The sequence below is a fragment of the Cupressus sempervirens genome, chromosome 1, assembly GCF_028749045.1.
Source record: "Cupressus sempervirens isolate cs-2001-9-10 chromosome 1, ASM2874904v1, whole genome shotgun sequence".
NCBI lineage: Eukaryota > Viridiplantae > Streptophyta > Pinopsida > Cupressales > Cupressaceae > Cupressus > Cupressus sempervirens.
This window is the reverse complement of record NC_143118.1, coordinates 451,429,447-451,451,513: the sequence shown is the minus strand read 5'-3', so window position 1 is coordinate 451,451,513 and position 22,067 is coordinate 451,429,447. Positions and strand designations below refer to the sequence as shown.

Sequence of the window (22,067 nt, the reverse complement as noted above, 5' to 3'; positions counted from 1 at the left end):
CGGATTTGGGAGCTTTAGACTCTTTCTTTGCCAGAGCATCTAAAACATGCATTCTTCTAAGTAATTCAGCCTTTCTCAGCAACATTTCTTATCTTGTATACTCATACTCCAATTCATCTATTTCCTCTGTCAACTCTTGGTCAATTAATTCTCTTGTTCCCCTTTGGAAGTTGAAGTAATATTTGCATCAGTAGTAATTGCCTTTCCATCGTCTAATGATATGATATTCATTTGTTTTAGGGATTTCAGATTTTGAACCTCCTATAGAGGTGTTTATGTGCAGGCCACTGAACAAGTTTTTTGTTCTAATTTCAATCTGACCATTAGTTCTAGTCTAAATCAGATTGTCTAACCTTATCTTAAGGACTGTTTTGAGTTGTGTTTGATCCTTTGGGGGATTCAGAGTGTGATAAAACCTTGACACCTTTTTCTTCATCATAATAGTAATAGGCAGGCTTCCTAGGGATCTCAGAATAATATTTACGAGATCTAGGGGAAGGCTCACTTGAGGAAGATGATTTTCAATACCTAGATATTAAAAGAGTGCTAGCAAAGAGCTCAACATATGTATATTTTCACCGAATGAAGAAGTAGGATCAACAACAGGACATTAAGACCTATATCTTTGATTCTGTTGATGCCAACATTGTCCTCCATCATTTATTGGATGATTGGGATGCCCCTTCTCCGAAAATCTCCTGCCAACCATGGTATCTTCTAATCCTTCAAGGAAATACTGACATCTACCACTTCTGGCACCAACCAGTGTATATTTGTTTCCTCTCTTGCATTCAAACCAACAAATGGATGCAATATCTCAGAGTCACCTTCTTCTCAAGAGAACAAATGATATTTCACAAAATGAAGACTTGCACTTTAACAATTACACAAAACCCAGACACAAATAATGGCAGGAATATGCAGGGCAGGCAATTTTAACACAAATATGACCACAATAACAAAATACCTTCGCAATTTCATGGCAAGATAACATGGAACAAAAACACAACACATAATGTGCAATCTTGAACATATCATAGACTCTTTGCAATGAATAATTCACTGGACTCCGTAGCAGAGTTGCCAGTTCACTTCTTACTCCATTTGTATTTTCAGATTTTCCAAAGAGGTTGCCTTTGTCTATCAACAGATATCTGAATCAAATAACCAACAATTTTGAAAATTCCTTTAAATCAAGTAATTGCTCCTTCACTTTGGGCTCTGCAAGACCCGATTGGGGAACCCTTTGCAATTTTCATATAATTCACACAAGCAGCAACAAATATTGCTCGATAGCAGATATCTCTCAGTATGCAAATTAGTTCTTTCAATTGTTCACTCTAGAAAAATTCAATCTTTCTCTTATCCACTCTAGAATTGACTCTATTCTAATCTATTTGCACTTTAAATCTTACTGAGAGAAAAGATTAATACAAAACCTACTACAAAACATGAAACAAAAGATTGATTTAAGATTGTTTGAACTTTGAAGGTTACTGAACATCTGAATTATATTGAGCAGTGCCTAACTCCAATAGCAACAGTCACCTACAAATGAACGAAACAAAAACTGTGCACATTTTTTCTAGATGCCAATGCATTGCATAACACAAATTACACATCAAGTAATGACTCATACATATGAAATCACTACTATTCTCCCCATATTGTAGCAACACACAATTTGAATTTGATCTCTTACTGGAAAAGAACCAAATTCATGCATCACACGGTTGTGATAAATTCACAATGACAATATTAACCCAGTATTAATAGATCATATCATACTAGATGAAAAAAAATTGAGCGTTGAAACAAGGTGAGATTTTCATTAATTCTATTCCATATGCACATTACAGTCCATTTGAAACATGACTTGTTAGAAACATTGCATAATCATGTTCAAAATCTTAATCTACCCAGTACAAGCACATAACCAAAATGTTTCAGAAATTCAAAACCTTTTGTCAATCAACCCTGATTTCCCTTTATATATAGCAGGTGGCAAAAGTTGATTAGATACAAAAGAATACGCCTAAAAGCATCATTTGAACTGTTCACATGAGATCAAATAAGGAGAAAAAAACAGAATCAAATTAGTTATCATTGTATAGTACATGATTCTGGTGCTCATATTCATTGGAAGCTAAAGACAACAAATTGTTGAAATGGAAGCTGGAAGTCTGCCATTTGTCATATTTCATTAAACCTGTTGCACCTTTTGATGTGTTCATCATAGTTTGGGCTGGCCACAGCTGCACAGCTTGTTGAGATGCCTCACAACAAGTCCATCCCATACAGTCTGTTTAACTTGATATGTAAATGCTTTACCAATTTTTCCATGACATTAGTTGCCTTGTCAATTGAAGGGAATAAAATACACCTTGAAAGCTTCATCTTTCATTTATCCTTTGTGTTATCTTGACCAATGTCCTTAATGAATGAAGGGGGAGTTACACCCTTTACGGCATTAAACCTCATGTATGCCTTTACTATATGTAGATAATACTCATGGCCTAACAATAGTGAGTCACCCATTTCAAAAACTGTCATTTGTTTCCTTTAAGATCTCAACCCATTGATTATTATCCTCAATATGATCCTTGACAAATTTTTTACATAATCCTTTAGCAAAAACATTTAAATGGAAATTCATTTTCCTCTGCTTCTATTCTTTTCTCCTTCTCCAAACCCAATTTAATATTTGCTTGACAAATTTTTACATTGGCCTTATAAGAAACCAACACCTGTCAGTTAACTAGCTTAATGTTACCAGAATGTGTTCACTACCATAGTTCCAAAATACAATTCGTAACACAACTCAATTTGTTATTTATTCAAGATGACTATGCTACTTTAGAAAAAACCACAGTTTAAGAGTCAACGAAACAATATAGTTACCAGTAACTAATTCCTACAACTTGGTATTTGTCCTCTAACGAAAAAACAATTTTTGATTAACTCCAATTTAGGTATTAATTCGAAAGCTCAAACTGCCAATTCCTTTCATATGCTAAGCTCAACCCAGGAGCCAGACATAGGTTTCCGCTACTTAAACAGCAATGATAGGCGGTATTTGACACTTTCCCTTCGTTTAGTGCTCTTCCAAGAATTGCCAAACATGACAATATCTCCCACAGTGTGACCCAGCCATGTTGGTTTCCTGAAGCCTCTTTGAATTCTTCACTCTCGACTGGAGCAATTTCCCAAACTCGCGAGAGACTACTCACGATTCCTTTTTGCTTTGACCCGATTGTCGGCTCCCAAATGTTGACCTTTGTTGTTATACAACACCTACCCCATCAAGAAAGCCTTTCATGAGTCACTGTTGAGCCCTTTGGTGCATTAAAACTGGAATTCGTCTTGCGTTATCCATCAATGTTGTTCATGCCTTGTCTGCAATTACACACTCCACTTGCTTTCCCTTTAACAAAATAGCATCTAGGTTTCCACTTCCGTTCTTGCTCTCTACATATCCCAACAACACTCATAGCTTAATTCCTTTAATTGTTAACCCACTTGATAGCTCCTTCTTCATTCCTATGGTCAAGCTTCTCGATGTGTGAAATTTACAGTTCCCTAACAATCCCTTCTCAGCTGCAACACTTGAGTTGCTTCTTCCCCAAACCTGACAAGTGTTAATTCTACTCAGACGCGATTGATTCCTTGTCTGTATGTGCTTCAAGATAACACTGGTGAATCCCTATTATTCTCTGCACTCTACCAAGACTAAACGACTACTTCCTTCCTATACACTACCAAGACTATCAAGGGTACGTATCACGATATTGAAGATAGCAAGTCTTTCTAAGTGAGACCCTATCACCATAGAAGTCGAGCCAATGCATTCACTTTAACTGATTTGATATTCCAATCTCCAAATTTTTCTCCCCCCTAAGCATATCATTCCAATGTTGAAAGCAAACACCACGGTTGGGCTCTATCTACACCAGTCACTGAGCCAATGAATTGACATACAAAATTCCTAGTCAAATTTCCCACTCTTCCTTCCCTCCCCTGAAAAATAACCCATTTTGTGACTATATTCACCTAGATTGTAACCTCTCTGACTTCTTGACTACCCACATTCCAAATAGTGTAAATCTATCTTTATTTCCCCCATTTTTTGCAAACTGATATAATATATGCATATACAACTCTATTGGTTGGTGCCAATACATTAAGTGTGTTTATTTATAAATGCATGAATTACAAACTAACTAAATGCCAAAGGGAAACATTTAGTTAACCAATATTTTTAGAATAAATGGTGGAACTCAAGGGATGGACATTACAGTCCTCCCTTCCCCAAATTGCTTGTCCCCTAGCAATTTCAGTTTTGAACATGCCAAGATTTGTTCATTCTCCCAAGTTGCATCTTTCACTGGTAAGTCTCTCTATTTAACCAAATACTCCTTGATCACCTTTTTTATCGTGTCCTTTGACTTGTCTCAATAATTGCTTCAAATACTAAGATCAACCTTCCCTCATCATCTAGTCATGGCAATATGGCTAATGGTGCCACATTATGCCCCAATGCCTTTTTGAGTCTGGATACGTGAAAGACATTGCGTACCTTGTTGTTCGAAGGTAATTCCAGCTCATAAGCTACTACTCCAATCCGCCTAACCACTTAGTAGGGCTCGTAAAACCTTGGCTTGAGCTTCGCAGCTCCACTTCTCTTTTGTTTGTAATGCTGCAACCTTAAGTACACTTAGTCATTAACTTCGAATTGCCTCTCAACCCTATGCTGATCTGCATATTGCTTCTATTGGTTTTAAGCTTGCTGAATGTTCTCTTTCAATGATTTTGCAATGTCTTTGCTCTATTATAACAAATCGGCAACTTTGGGTACTTTGTTGTCCGTCAAGACCAAATCCCAAAAACTTGGTGGTGTGTAACCATAAAGGGCCATGTGTGGTGACATCTAAATGGACATATGATAACTAGAATTATAGCAATACTCACTCATGTGCAACCACTTCACCCAGGGTTTCTGTTGTCCTGGAAAAAAATTTGAAGTAGTTTTCCAACCATTTGTTAACAATTTCGGTTTGCCCATCCGTTTGTGGATGATAGCTAGTGTTGGGAGTGAGCTCAGTTCCACACAACTTGAACAATTCTTGCCAAAACAAACTCATAAACTTCCTATCCCTGTCACTGACTATGTTTTAGTGCAGCCCAAGAAGTTAGAAGATTTCTTTAAAAATACAATTATGCAATTTGTATTGTTGTATATGTAGCTGAAATGGCAAAAATTGTGCAAATTTAGTTAGCCTATCAACCACAATGGAGATACAATTCCTTCCTTGGGCAGTGGGTAGCCCAATTATGAAATCCATAGAAATACTCTCCCATATTTGGTTGGGTATAGGCAAGAGCTGTAACAAACCAGCTGTGTATGAGTTTTCATGTTTGTTTTGTTGGCATGTTGGGCATTCTTGTACAAACTTCTGAACTTCAAACTTTAGTACTTTCTGGCTAAATCTCTCTCTGATTTTCTTATATGTCTTGAAGAAACCAGGATGACCAGCCGTAGGAGCATTATGAGATGATTTCAAAACTTCTAATTTGAACTTGGAATTCGGCACTAAGAAAATTATATCCACATAAAGTATCAACTCATTTTGCACCCTATACCTATCATCATGAGCTTTACCTTCAAGGAGGTTTGAAGCCCAAGCATCCTTCCATATTCAGCTGTAATATTTTTCTTCCAATCAGCGCTTACCTCCACATTTGAACACAAATGTGGCCTCCTTGATAAAGCATCACCCACTACATTTCTCTTCCCTTTCACATAAATGATGTCGAAGTCATAGGCTTGCAATTTATGCACCCACTTTTGTTGTCTTTCACTTAAATCTTGTTGGTTCTAAAAGTATGAGTCTATTATGATCAATTTTAACAATAAATTACTCCCTACAAGATATTCCCTAAACTTAGCTAGAGCGTGCATTATTGCTAGCATTTCCTTATCCTAAATTGAATAACTTTTTTCAGTTCTTCTCAATTTCCTACTTTCGAATGCAATAGGATGTTTATTTTGTGTTAGAACAGAACATGTCGCTTCAACCAAGGCATCACATTCCAGCTCAAAAGGTTTAGTAAAATCAACACTAGCCACTTCAACTAATCAAAACACCTTTGTGCGTCATTAGACCATGCAAAAGCTCCCTTTTTAGTTAAATCGGTTAATGGAGCAGCCACCTGTGAGAAACATTGAACAAATCTTTTATAAACTCAGCGTAAACCGAAGAAACCTTTAGGCTGTGATAAATTGATTGGGGGGGGGGGCTGGACAAATCCATGATTGCCTTTATTTTTTCAGGATCAACACTAACTCCCTTGGAACTAATGATGTGACCAAGCTACAATCATTCCGTTAAACCAAATTCATAAGAGTCCTTAGCAAACAAAGATTCGTTCTCCAAAATACTAACCACTTCTTCTAAATGTTTCAAGTGCTCTTCTCATGTCTTCCTATATATCAAAATGTCATCAAAAAATATCAAAATAAACTTCAGGAGTTGCTTGACAAAAATCCAGTTCATGCAAGATTGAAAAGTGGCTGGTGCATTAGTCAGCTCGAAAGGCATGACTAGGAACTCGTAGTGCCCATAATGGCATCCAAAGTTTGTCTTCTCCACATTCTTCTCTTGTACGATGATTTGATGGTATCCAAATTGCAAGTCTATTTTTGAAAAGAAACAAGCTCTATGCAATTCATCTATTAACTCATCAATGTGAGGTATGGGGTACCTATTCTTAATTGTGCTCCTATTCAAGGCTCCATAATTGATGCACATGCGCATGGTTCCATCTTTTTTCTTTACCGAAACTACGGAAGAAGCGAAAGGCCTCTTGCTTGGCCTTATATGACCCATTTTCAACAACTCTTTGATAGCCTTCTCTATTTCATCTTTAAGCCTCTTTGAATGTCCATAGAGAGTGGTTATGACTGGTTTAGCACCTTCCTCTAATTCTATTATGCGTTCAATACCTCTATCCAATGGGATACCATGTGGGATGTCACTAAAGACCTTGTACTTATCCAACAGCACCTTAATCTTAGGCTGAAAACTCCTCTTTAGTTGTCCCAGATCAGTTGGTGTGATGACACACTTTCCTGCCCACTCCACTTGACATGCCTCATTATTCTTTCCATTCTTTTGAAGGACACTATTTTTGGACTACCACTTGTCATGACCCTAAGGAGAAACTTCTTCCCTTCAACTTCAAATTTCATTTTCATTGTTTGCAGATTCATTTTAAACTCACCAAGTGAGTGAAGCTATTGGATACCAAGCATTGCATTAGTATCTCCAATGCTAACCACATAGAAGTCATCCTTCAATTCATACTCACCTAGCTGATTGCATAAATTTGGTATCTTTTGTGTACATGTGATTGTAAGCTCATCAACAACTATTACTCACGAAGCCAGAATAGTGATTGAGAGAGCCACCAACTTAAGAAGAGGCTCGAGTTTCTTCTTGTGTGATAGACTTCCAACGCCCAACACCCCCATGTCAAGACTTTAAAGCATGTAGCACCAACAGGAAGTAAGCAAGCCACATGAGAATGTAGAAGTCAGGTGTATTAGGCACACCTCACAAAGGCCAACACATATCTACGGCAACTTAGGTAGAGGACGACAATAGGAGAGCAAGCCTATGCTAGAAGGGTTGGAGGCCGTACACATACAAACGAAGGAAGCAAATTGAAGCCATTGTATAATGTTGTACAACAATAGGAGTTAGGTGCTAACAACATGCTAACCATCAGCAACTACATAGAAGTTATCCTTCAATTCATACTCACCTAGCTAAATGCATAAGTTTGGTATCTTACATGTACATATGATTGTAATCCCATCAACAACCATTACTCACAAAGGGAACTAATTGTAGAATAAGACGAAGGCACCTCAAGAGTTGGAGAGATAGCGTTGAAAGGACAGAACAGTGATTGGGAGAGCGGCCAACTTTAAAATAGGCTCGAGTTTTTGCTTGTGTGATAGACTTCCAACGCCTAGCGCCCCCATGTCTCTAAAGCATCTAGCACCAACAAGAAGTAAGCAGGCCACATGAGAATGTAGAAGTCGTGTGTATTAGGCATACCTCACAAAGGCCAAGACATATCTATAGCAACTCAAGTAGAGGACAACAATAGGAGAGCAAGCACACGCTAGAAAGTTGGAGGTCATATGCATACAAAGGAAGGAAACAAATTGAAGCCGTTGTATAATGTCGTACAGCAAGAGGAGTTAGGTGTGAGAAGTGGAAAGAGGCCAGCTAAAGGCATAAGCACCTACAAGAGAACGCAAAAGCCCTAACAGTTTTTATTCCACACAAACAAGACACAAAATGGTTATGGATTTTGCAAGCAAGCGCAGTTGGAAAACTAACTTGTAGGCGGACAACTTAGGTTCAAGTAGCGGCACAACGAAGAATGCACAGGTTCTACCTTCTGGTGTTCATGTTGCAAGGTGCATTAATTCTTAAAAGAAGAAAGTCCAACCAAAAGTAGTAATGGCACCTGCAATGTCTTACAAGGATTACGTGACACCACAAACCATACAGTTTGAAGGTTTAAATGGTTTAGATTGCAAGAAATGATGGCACGAGATGCCAGAGACCGATCATATCAAAGCTATTTTGACGAGAGCGTAGGTGCAGTGGGCCATTCAAATGTTCATTTTTTGTATTAAGGACTTTGAGGAATCCTTGCATGCAATGATCGAGACGTATGACAGGTACTCAAAAATTAGAACAATCTCCTACCTAGGTTGTGACGTACAAATTTCATTCACAACCACTGAATTCACAAGGGCATTCGACATACCTGAAAAGGGGCACAAGATTGATCTAAAGGTGAAGAGAATGAATCCGGAGGCAAAAGACTTTTACATACGACTGTTATGTAGGACAACCTTTCGCAGGCAAAAAAAATTCTCTTAGGAAGTCTTCAAAAAGCAAAGGAGTGAAGAAGTCCTTCCTCAGAGAAGGGCACTAGTGATGCCTCATGGATGTGGTCAAGAGCATAATCACAAGATTAAGTGTGCTTCTGATATTTCCTTTTCACAGATTGCACATATGAACAACTTGATGAGTGGCAAGGTGTATGAATGGGAAGGATTACTATATGAATGCATGGACGAATCTATGACCCTGCAACATAAAACCTTCTACATGCCACATTACGCCATCAGAATGTTTCTAGATGCCACACTCAGATAGATTCCACTGAACATTTTGGCCAAGGAGTGACCCAGGACCCTTAGCACCTAGCGAGCCTCCTATCATGTGGTAGCACCACTTAGACCCACGTGGAGGACAAAAGATGGCCTCAAGGAAAAAGCGGTCTAGACAAGAGGTTGACTCAAGATCCGACCATGGAGACACAGATAGTGTATGCCAAGCCACATCAGACAATAGGAGTGCCATAGAGGATGGGGATGGCACTCAAGTAGGCGAAGACAATGAGGTAGAGATAGTTACTAAGCCTCTAATATTATATGCAAGACAAATCCTTTCTGCTATAGCACATTTGAACGCCACTACCAACACCATTCCTATCCCTTCTTTTGGAGAGGTCAAGGCACCCATTGATATGACCTTGATAGTATGGACGATGGAGAGAGTCCTCGTGGTGGTTACCAAGACAGAGAGAGCCATTGTGGTGACACCTGAGACAACCCAAACAGCAGCAGTTGTGGTTCCCGTGGGAGAGGGAGTCACAAAGTCCCAGTCTTCACCACTCAAAGTTGTGCGCAAGGAGGTCAAGGTTATGGAGATTCTTGAGATAGAGGGCAGCAAACCACATGAGCCATGGGTCACATTAGAGGTCGTAGGGTTAGATGCTATGGTGACAGTTGATGTCACATTGTTGGCTGTAACTGAGCTAGTAGGAGAGAGTTCTGCAAGAATGGTACCCAAGCATAGACGTCCGGTGGAGGGACGTGCAAGCTACTTGATGCAACAATAAAAGATTACAAAAGTCTCACGAGGATCTTCTATTCAATCACCCTTGAGAGAGATACCTTTAGAGATTATGGAGTTGAATGGTGCACAAAGAGGAGAGGTAGCAACACTTAATGCAAGAGCTGATACAGTGGTCAAAGAGTGTCATATAGGAGAGGCGGATGAGGGATTGCCTGGAGTAGGGACTTCACAGGCTATAGTAGAGGTAGTACAGGAGCAACCAGTCATTGAGCCACCGAGAGAGACACCCAATGAAGATGTGGAGGCCTAATTAGGCAGCATAGTAGCTAGAGGTCGTCGAGTTGTTGTCTCCGCACAAGCTAGAGCCTTGGAGGGTTGAGGAAAGTATTGTCATTCATGCGAGTCAAATGTCCCATTGCCTTGAGCACTTGTTTTGAGGACCGAGGCGCATCGAATGGCCAGCGACAGAGACTCGAGAAATGCTACATGAGTGGACTGCTGAGGAATTGGTGGTTGAGAGTAAAGTTGAGAGCCTCACCCACGAGAGAGCACAGGTGTAAAGGGACACGTACTATGCTAGGCGACGAAGTGAGGCAAACAGGTTAGCAATAGAGTGATCTCGAGAGATGGCTACCCGACTAGCCACCCAACAGTCGGATTGGGAGAGAGAGCGAGTAGCAGTCATGACTTAGTTGGAGGTAGCTACCAAGGATAAGTGCATGTTGGAGACGCAATTGGACAAAGCTAAAAAGGAGTGTGAGGGAAAGGAGGCTGCATTACGAGAGATTGCAGAGATGTTGAAAGAGTCAATGGAGCCACAAAGGCAAGGAGAAGAGGATTTGAACGTTTGGACTCACAAAGTGTACCAGTTGCAGGCAATGTTGAACCCTTTAGCATCTCAAGCAGCTCCAGAGACGCTCCCTCAGTCCCCTTCATCTTCATCTTAGTTTGTCTTATATGGTGCAAAACATTGTCTCCATTTTCTTTGATGTAGTCAGGAGATGACATTTTTTTTGAGGAAGGTGATCTTGTCAGGTAAATTATATTTTGAGAATAGCTAATTGTGTCTTAGGAAGTGTTAGTTACCCAAGGCGTTCTTTTTAAGGTCATTTAATCGCTAATTATCTAATCTGATCTATGACTTATTGGACTGTCTGCATCCTTATGTGAGTGTTTTTTGTCCTTCTCCCTTTTGTGATGGAGGGTCCTTGGAAAGTATTGCTCCTTGAAGTTGATGCTTCCATTTCCCTTACTCTTCTGATGGCATCCTGCAAGCTAGTTGGGTTCAAAGCCTTAAACCAACCCCTCAAAGGTTCCATTAATACATCTATGAAAAGCACCAATCTCCTTCTCTCTGAAATATCTGTTAATGAAACAGAGTGTTTGGAAATCTGAAATGAAGATCTATACAGTTCCCCATTGCTTTAGTTTTGTGCTAACTCTATGAAGTCAAGCTCAAGATCTTTCTTGTCAAAATGATCTATAGTTTCTCTGTGAATCCAACATAAGACACAATATGATCATGGCCCAAGGTAATCAACCCATGATACCACCATTCATGAGCACTTCCCTCCAAATGCAAGGTTGCATATTTTATGGCATCCTCAGCCATTGGCTTGAGCTAAAAGAAAGTGTCCAACATTTGTACCCATGATCTCACAGTGATTTTTCCTAAACCATCAAAGAAGGGTATGGTCACCTTATCAACTCTTTGCTGCAATTCTTGGTCTATTTCTTTCCCTAAAAGCAATGTAGTCTCGAAAAAGCAACTCATCCTGGAAATCTGCTCCTAATGCTTACCAATCAGCCCAGACTTGTCCATGAGATTTTTCATCTATCTGCTTGTTCTCTACAGGTATGCTGTTGGTACGATTGAAGGTACAGTATGTTGTTGGTGCGATTGAAGGTAAGCTTTATTGACCTTGAATGAACAGTGGACCCAGAATTTCCTTGTTATCCCTGGCTAATAGTAGTTGAATCTTGTACCTGATTTCCACTGTTCCTTTGGTTCAGAATGGTTCCCATTGTTTGCACTCTGTTGTAATAACTGAGTGAGCATTCGAGTCATTTTTTGTTGACATTGCATCATTAAATTCATCATTTCCCTTGGGTCCTTGCCAATTCACCTCAGACATTTTCAATTCCAATAGTATTTTCAGTATCTCTGTCCATTGTACCTGCTTGAAGAACAGATTGCTCAACCTCTGGTTGCTGGTCCAATTGTGGATTTGACCTATTTCTTCAAATATAAAGTTGACGAGTGAGTAAACACATAACCTCCAAATTCCTCAAGAGCTTGACAAAGCTCTAATACAACTAAAAGAAACTACCTCCTATCAGTGAACTAGCTTAATGTTACCAAAATGTGTTCATTACCATATTTCCAAAATACAACTCAATAACACAACCCAGTTTGTTAGTTTCTCAAGATGTTGATTATGCTGACTTGGAAAAAACCACAAAGTTTAAGAGTCAAAGAAGCAATACAGTTACTAGTAACTAATTCCTACAGCTTTGTATTTGTCCTCTCACGAATGTGCTTCAAGATAATGCTGGAGAATCCCTATTATTCTCTGCACTCCACCAAGACTGATTAACTGCTCCCCTCCTACACACTGCCAAAACTATGCTAGGTATGTATCACAATACCAAAGATAGCAAGTCATCCTCTGGTGAGACTCTGTCACCACAGTACTCAAGCCAATGCATTCAATTAATCTGATTTGATATTCCAATCTCCAAAATTTTCTCCCCCCAAGCATATCGTTCCAATGCTGAAGGCAGACACCAAGGTTCGGCATTGTCTATACCAGTCACCGAGCCAACAAATTGACATGAGAAATCCTAGTCGAATTTCCCACTCTTTTTCTTCCCTCCCTGAAAAACAACTCGTTTCCTGACTATATTTGCCCAGACTGTAACCTCTCTAACTTCTTGACTGCCCAAATTCCATGTAGAGTAAATTTGTCTTTATTAACCCCTTTTTTCCCAAGTTGATATAATATATGCATATATAACTCTATCGGTTGGTGCCAATACATTAAGTGTGTTAGATTTATAAATGCATAAATGATAAGTTAACTAAATGCCAAGGGGAAACATTTAGTTAACCATTTCTTTTTAAATGAATGGTAGAGCTTAAGGGAGGGACATTACAGGCCTCCAAAAGAATACCCTTTCCTAGAGCTACCTCTACAATATCCACAAACTCCTTTATCCTCTTCCTTCAATTAGTAATTGATCTATTTAGTTCTTCAACCTTTACCTTGTTGGTATTTGTTCAACAGTTTCTTTTCTCTGCAATTCACCTCAGCCCTTTGAAATGACCAAAAATCCCACTTGGACTAGCTTTAAAACATTATCTTTTCGCCCTTAATTTGACATGCATATGCATTAAGGGGCAAATGCGTAGCAACTTGAGTTTGATTTGTGTTTAGTGAGATTCAAACTACCTTTATCGAGTTCAAATCAAATTCCTTTATGTCATGCTTAGGCGGTCATCAAGACAAGTGGAGCCAATGATTGAGAAAACACACCTTTGTTTTGTGTGTAGCCACACAGTCTTAGTACTCGCAACTTCTTCCAACTCAGCGATGCATTAGTGCCCAAGGAAGAGCTCATTGAGTGCCCATGCATTCATTATTCACCCCATGTGTCTTCAAATTTGCCATGTACGACACCTGGGTCCCGCATTGCGACAATTGGAGAGCCGCAATGAGCCAACAAGCCAATCTCATTAAGTCTTCCATGTCATCCATTATTTCTTCACTCACTAACTCATTAGAGGCCCTTTATAATAAGGACAAGTCGTCAAGCAAACTTGTTTCCCTAAACTCTTCCCTATGGGATTGAAACCTATGTTCCTCAACATACTAGGGAGCTCGACAAAGGAAAAGAAACTTCATAACGAACCAACAAGCACCCTTTTGGCTTTCTTCCACTGCATACTCTAACTCTTTGGAACAGCTAGAGGGCTTTCAATGAGTCAAAGTGCAACCTAGGTATCCTCATTTCATCTACCATGTCATAATTGGCAACACATTAAACAACCAAGAAACCTTCAAATGACATAAAAAACCTTGGGCCCACCATATATATCAACATTTCATGTAAGCTCGCCAACACACCAAAACACTTTAGAGACCTTGATGAGTGACCAAGTTGCCAACTTTTACCAAACTTTACCCATGCATATGTACACCTACACATACTTAAGCTCGACAAATTAGTAGAAGTGAAACATCATAACGATCCAACAAGTAGGCCCAACTTTTATTTGCATGTCTACCTATTCAACTCGCTTACTAGTTGAAACACGAGGACTTGACTCAATGAGTGCAAGGATTCCTATTTTCCACATCAACATATTACATTCTCATTGGCTCACTGGAACTTAATGAAACTCACAAGTCATCAAGAAATTCATCCTTTGCCAATCCCATTGACATGGACCCTTCATGTTCTGAGTATTATCCACCCTAGGTTCAATTCATGCCTACGGGGCAACCAAGCCTAAAGATAGTTAGGGCCTCATCTTGCATGCCTACCCCTTCAAAATAGTAGGGGGCATTCAATGAAGACGAGCCTAAAAAATAATAGGCCCTTAGAATTGTAGGGCACGAAGATAAGTTGAGTGAATTGCACGGAGAAGAAAAGCCCCACCGATGAACCTTGCCTCTGCAGGCAGGCCTATTAGCCCAACTTCGGATTCTATAGCTACCATAGAATTGTAGGGTCTTGCTTTCGCCCCACAAGCATCAGTTAAGAGCTAGTTGTTTGTTCCATCATCCATTCGATCGGAGAGAGGAACAGAAACAGAATCTGTGCTAGAGATTTCACGCAAATCAACACTAGCTATAAAGGAGTGGGTCGTCACTAGCAAAGGAAGTCCCTTCTGAGCTTCAATGCACCAATCGACACAAGGGCAACCCATGTTACGTATAGATAGTGACCCCATCTATGGAACTTCATAATATTAGTGAAGATATCGAGGACTATGGCAACAACAATAGATAGTAGGGCTTCGGGTGGAAACGCTTCTATGAGTAACTAACACTCAGCATCCTACTGACCTGGTAGCTAACTCGACCCCCAAGATTATTAATATTCTAGGGATCGTTATCCATTTGCTCAGCTAAGGAGCCTACTCATATTCAAAAGTCGTCTTTGTTTTGAAGACTATTTGGAAAGATTCTATACATCGGGGGGGAAATCATAGTTCCTATGCAAGGAAGATGAATCTTTCTAATTGGCGCCTATGGGCAATCAAGGTGGGCGAGATAATATAATAATAGGTCCCTTACCCTTAAAATAGTATGGGTAGGGGTAAGGGGCATAACAGTGGGGAGGGGAGAGGAATTCAAGGATGAGAACCTCTAACAGATGGTGGGATTCAATCTCCTCTCCCTAATGATTTGACCTGAGAAAGCTTTGCCCTACTATTCTAAGGGGTATATGTGTCCATCCCCAAGGATATTGGCTCTCTACAACAGGATTTGGATCTACCATTAGAAAGAAGACTGTGAGCTTTGCTACTACTGATGATTCTCAATCTTGATCCTTTGGGGACGCCCTATAGAATAGTAGGGGTGCAAACTCATCGATCTACCTTTGCTGACTGGTAAAGGTAAACCAGGGATCTATCCTAGTCGAGAGAACTGTAATTACTGATTCTTCGAGACATCAATCTCTACCACACCACCCAGCCCATAAAGAGTAGTTCCAGGCCGGGTAGTTTTTGCCTACCTCTCCCATTCCCTTGTCCCATCCTTTCTCCCACCAATCCCATTCCTTCCCACCCAACCAACCCTTGAGGCTAGCTAATAGTGTGTCCATCTGTCCCCCAGATTAATCAAATAAAAGGAATCGATTCCAAAATAAGGACTTGGTCAAAGAAGGCAGATCGGCAGTGAATCAATAAAATGCTCACTCACATACGTGCATACTAGAATGGGTGCACTCATCCCTCTCCCTAACAAGAAAGCAGTCAATCTTGGAATCCCTACATTCTGAGGGTGGGGTAGGATCTTTTGGAGTGGGGGCGATGTAAGTGCTCCTCGATCCTAGCCCCCACCCACTATAGTGTCGAATGCCCTAGGATATAGTCGTAGCCTATAGAATAGTAGGGGCCCACCTGCTTGGAACAGACAGTAGACAAAAGCTCATCATTACTAGAGTTTAGTTAGTGATGCAATTGAACAAAAATTTGCTCACGTTTGACAATTCAAAATCCAAACAAGGTAATGGGGCTGGGGTAGAAGTGCCCATAGAATTATAGGGTGAGGCCCTTTTTTCTATTATTGTAAGTGGATTGAGGCAAGAAGGGAACTAAAGCCAGAAACTATGAGCAGCAATTTTGTCTTCTGTTTTCATTCTTTTTCATTGTAATGAGATATTTTTCCATTTCCATCCTGCTTATTCCAACACGAATGGAATAACCCAATGGTCGACTGGGTTGGTGGTTGGGTGAGTGCTAGCCCTTACTATTCTATGGGCTTGGGTGAGTAGTTATAACAAGATAAGGGTAAGTTACAAGGTATGGTTCATGCCTTTTCTTTTGATTCGTTCTCATTGTAGTGCATGGGTCATGGGTAGCCATCAATTGGCTCATTCAGTGGCCATAGGGGCCGATGCAGCCTATCCTAGAACGGCTTAGAGGGGGATAAGAGATGGCTAGTCATGGAAAAGAAAACGATAAAGAGTGAATCAGCAGAAGGGAACATATCGATCAGAGATCGAAGCAACTCCAGAAAAATTATTTGCAGTACTAAAAACCTTCAACAAGTCACTACACTCACTTGTTCTCTACAACATCCACATCATACTAGGCAACACACTAAGGCAACTTGAAACTTTCATGGATCTCTTGAGTGCAAAGCAACAAACATACACTAGCTCATTAAACCCACTCAGTGACTCGGTGAGACAACATGAAGATTTCAACAAGTCAACAAGCACGCATTAGAGACTGACACAAATGACAACTAAGCTTAACAACAACCCACTCATGAGCTCAAGACACATAAAAGGCTAGGACACGTAACCAAGTGGTGCCCATTGCAGCATAGCTTAAAATTATTTAACGCACATGCATAGTGTTGAGGATTAAGATATTGTACAAGAGGAAACCACAAGGTTGAAACATAAGGAAAGACTTTATAATCACAACCTGGGATAAATGCAACTAGTGTCAAAAATAATGAAAAAGAGAAGGGGTCAATTATCCATGATACATAAACCGAATAACATTTTAAAAGGCTTAACCAGGATGGTAGGCCAGCAGCAAAAAACAAACCAGCAAAAAGATTTAAAATAATAACCAAGGGCAACCTGAAAATCTTAACCCAAATACAGTTGCAGAAAACAACTCCAATAGTGTAAAGAGGAGAGTTTTTGTAAAGGTGTAAACGCTTTTAACCCAGAGCTATTGAGGTTACAAGCAGGGACCCATCCCACCATAAATACTCAACACACCAATGGGATTTGAACCTTGGTGGCAAGAACAATAACACCATGATGGTTTCTGAACCTTGGTGCAAAGGACAACAGCACCGTATTTAAACCATCACACTGTGCCAATATTACGAGTGTAGAATGGAGAGTCAATGTATTAACCCCTATCTCAATTTTTAATGATTTCACAGAGACTTTGGCCTGAAATCTTATTTTGCTGTTGTTCAGTTGTAGACTAACAGCTTTATTTCACTGAAAATTTTCCAAACTCCGAATTGTTCCAACATATTATTTGACTTCTTAAAAAATCAAACCTTTTGCAGAAAGTTAATTTGTAATTTCCCCTATTAGGACGGGACTTAATTTTCCCTCAGATCCCTGGATCGGTGCCTTGATTTAGATCCTGCAACTCAGTTAATCATCAATAGATAAATGAATCACCCCTTATCTCAAATTTTAATGACTTCATAGAGACTTCGGTCAGAAATTGGATTTTGAAGTTGTTTAATTGTAGCCTAACAGTTTTGTTTTGCTGAAAATTTTCCAAATTCCAAATTATTCCAACGTATTATTTGATTTCTTTTTGAACCAATTTTTTTGCAGAATCCATGTTATGCACGTGTCAATTATTTTGTAATGCCCCCTATTAGAACTTAAATTGGACAGTTCTTTTTTTTTTTTCCTTAAATACTGGTAAATTCTTTTCGATGGAAAATATTTCAAACCATCATAATACATATGCAATCACATTACATTCAGTGTCCACAGAGAAATTGATCTTAGCTGTTCACGCAATCGCAAGGTTGTTCAACTAGACCACTGTACATGAACATTATATCGCTAAGTTCAATAAAAAGTTTCTCTGAGCACTCAGCATATCATAAATTCAGTCAGCAATGTCTCTAGATTTCTTTACTTGAGACGTAAATTGGTCAAAACTCCATCTATCATATTATTTGAGTTGTTCTTGGGGTTATTTCTTGTGGGTGATTGTCTTGTTTGAACCACAGCAGGTGTATGATTTTGACATGGATGCCACAATCAATGGGTACCCATCACCTCCATTTATCCACGATTGTATTGCTTCATAATCAAAACAAAATAGTGAACTGCACCTGCCCTCGTTTGTCGGGTTAACACCAGCCTGTAATTAGATGGGGTAAATTACTTGATGCAATTTTTAACATGTCTTTCAAGGTTTTGAGCTCCGTACTCGCTACACAAGCCTTATATATATATTGGCATACAAGATCAATTAAATTAATATGGGCATCATACTATTAATGTAAAGAGAAATGGACCACCAAATTAGAAACCATTTTCTTATATCATAATCCGCCTTAGACTTGCATTCTACCTCATGCTTGTGGACACTGGACTTACGTTATTAACGTCGGCATTAAGAAAGAGGCATGCCAAACAGGCACAATTCCAGCCAATATCACGGCATCTCTTTTATGATATGCTTCTATAATCAATGAGAGATAATCTTCAAGTCCGCTATTACAGAAAATTATTATCAAATTATCCATGTGACATAAAAATCAGAAACACTAAACTTCCTCGTATACAAATACATATAAATTGCATTACCCAAGATTTCAAGCAAAACAAAATAAAACCCACATGAGAATTATGCATTGTTTCGATGCAAGATGAAAACATAGTGTTGTGCCAATGACAACAGAAGAAGGGTTTACAGGTGCATTGCAATCATTATTTAAAGAAATGCCTTACCAACAGAAAACTCTTTACAGAGTGCAATATGTTGCGCAATTCTCTGTCATCTCAGTGTGAAGTATCTGCCGGCAATAAATGTAGCGATATTGCTGGCAATGTTGTAGTTAAAGCAATAATCTGTCGCAAAAGGGTTTTGCTTGGTGCAACTTTTGAAAACTGTAACGTAGTTTTGTCGAAGTTAAAGAGGGGGAGCGATGTGATGTGTCACTCGAGGGGCTTGAGTTCGTGGAGGGGAGGTCTTATGATAGATAGATAGATAGATAGATAGATAAAATTTTAACGTTCACAAGGCCAAAAATAGCCTATGGGACAGCAAGACAACTCAAGCAAACTTAAGTAGCGCTGTTCGCCTCTTGTGTAGACTAATGATGAGCCCCCCCAATTGCTCAATGTACTCTTCGTTGAACAGGGTATGCCAAGAACTGTCACATATAGTATCCGCAAACTTATCCCTGCTATCCTTGTAGGCCTCACATTCTAGAATAAAGTGCTGTTCAGTTTCCACTTTCCCAGAATTGCAAAATCTGCAAATTCTCTCTTCCCAAGCCTCCTTTGGCCTCTTCCAACGCCCGGTCTCACAACGAAGTTGGTGAGAGTTGGTTCTCAGCTGAGCAATAAGAATTTTAGCTCTCCAAAAAATGTTGGCTCCTATGTTGGCTGATAAATTTTTGGAGTAGAGTTTTATTTGGAATATTTAAGTTTTGCATATGGGTGGGATTGGAAATAGTTCTACGACTTTAGCCCATTTTGTTGTCGCACGTCAACAATTGTATTATTTTTCTACTTTAATAAAATTAAAATATTATATTAAACAAATTTAAAAATTAATAGGACTGTTAGTTATTTAATATTATATAAAAATCTGTTCTATTTTGAAGGAAGCTTTTTTATAGGATCCTAGTTTTAATTTTATATTGAATAAAATGGTTTTCTTTAAGTTTTAACCAATTTTAAAATTTATATTTACTAATATTTTTATCATAGTTATCGAATTCGTGAATCACACCCTGGATCTAGATTTGGGTTCGATCTGGATCCGAATTCGCACGTGGATCTGTGAGGTCCGAGCAGGGTCTATGATCCTGCCTGTGGATAGAATCAAGGATCCAAGCACGAATCCATGGCAATACAAGGCACAAAAACATAAAATCATGTATGTGAATATTTTAATTTTCTCTATAATCATGAAAATAGATTAATTATCAAGTATACTAGATTCATAGATGCATACTAGAATCATAGATTCATACTATGAAATATTTTTTCTTAGTTTTGTGTGTGTGTGTGTGTGCGCGCACGCATGCATGCGTGCGCGTGCGTGTGTGTGTGTGTGCGTGTGTGTGTGCACGAATCCTCTACGAATCATTATTGGAAAAAAAAAAAATTCGAATCCATGGATCCGATTCGCATGCTCGAATCAGATTCGTTTCACGAATCAGCAACTAAGATTTTTATAAGTCAAATTATGATATTGTTTCATGATTCAACAATTTTTTTAGTCAAATTCATTGCCCTATATTTTATGAGTGTGGTTTACAATAATTCGTCACTATGAAAATAAATGGAATACTTAGCACTCATTACGTCATATGAAAATGAATGGCAACCTCTTTTAACCAACATTAAAACTCATGCTCCACCCCCTCTCTATATAAAAATTTTCATATATATGAAATTATTTCTTTTCTCTTTTTTTTATTCTTTTCCTCTTTTGTCCTTTAACTACTTAACTATTATTTTGTTGATGTGCGCGCACGCACAAACATATATATATTCAATCGCTTTGCATTGGTAGATTTTAATTTCCCTCCGTCTCTTTTATACTTTTATTTTTCTACTTTAATAAAATTAAAATATTATATTAAACAAATTTTAAAAAATTATAGGACCGTTAGTTATTTAATATTTTTCAAAAATCTACTGCATTTTGAAGGAAGCTCCTTCTATAGGACCCTATCCTTAATTTTATGTTGAATAAAATGGTTTTCTTTAAGTTTTAACCAATTTTAAAATTTAAATTTACTAGTATTTTCATAAGTCAAATTATGATATTGTTTCATGATTCAACATTTTTTTTGAGTCAAATTCATTGCCCTATGTTTTATGAGTGTGGTTTACAATAACTCATCACTATGAGAATAAATGGAATACTTAGCACTCATTACATGATATGAGAATGAATGGCAACCTCTCGTAACCAACATTAAAACTCATGCTCCACCCCCTCTCTTTATACAAAATTTCTCATATATATGAAACTATTTCTTCTCTTTTTTTCAATTATTTTCCCCTTTTGTCCTTTAACTACTGCACTATTATTTTATTGATGTGTGTGTGTGTGTGTGTGTGTTTTCAATACCTTTGCATTGGTAGATTCTAATTTCCCTCCCTCTCTTTTATACTTTTCTTATCATTATGTTATTTATTACACTTTTGATTATATGTGTCTGTGTACATATATGTATGTATGTATGTACATATATATCTATATATGGATGTGTATGTGTATATATCTATATACATATACATACACATACACATACACATACATATACATATACATATACATATGTGTATGTATATGTATATGTATATATCTATATAATGTATATGTATATATGGATAAATGTATGTATGTATGTGTATATGTATGTGTGTGTATTATATATGTACATATATACACACATACATACACATGATTTGATGGAAAAGAACTTATTTGCAATTGTCTCTTTATATTATAATTATAATATATAATACATATACATACACATACACATTTACATATACACATACACGTACATATACATATAAATATACATACATACAATCATTTACAATGAAGTAAAAAAAGAGTTTATACATCATATATATTCTTGTACTCATTCCTTTCATTTTTTTATTAACTCTTTTCTATTATATATTTAT

The 22,067-nt window shown here is 38.3% G+C and overlaps 1 protein-coding gene and 1 pseudogene across 3 annotated transcripts in view; one reads left to right on the top strand and one right to left on the bottom strand.

Annotated features, from left to right (window-relative positions):
- The window catches only part of LOC149578254 (uncharacterized), a 42,161-nt gene extending 22,723 nt beyond the window's left edge, over positions 1–19,438 (bottom strand). The window contains exon 1 of one of the 3 annotated variants that reach the window (XM_089827949.1): positions 19,137–19,438. The gene's annotated coding sequence lies outside the window, so the exon portion shown is untranslated. The remainder of the gene's footprint in view (positions 1–19,136) is intronic. The other 2 variants (XM_089827956.1, XM_089827952.1) reach the window with 2 other exon arrangements.
- Positions 11,470–22,067, top strand: part of LOC149578253 (methylthioribose-1-phosphate isomerase-like) — a 69,073-nt pseudogene continuing 58,475 nt past the window's right edge.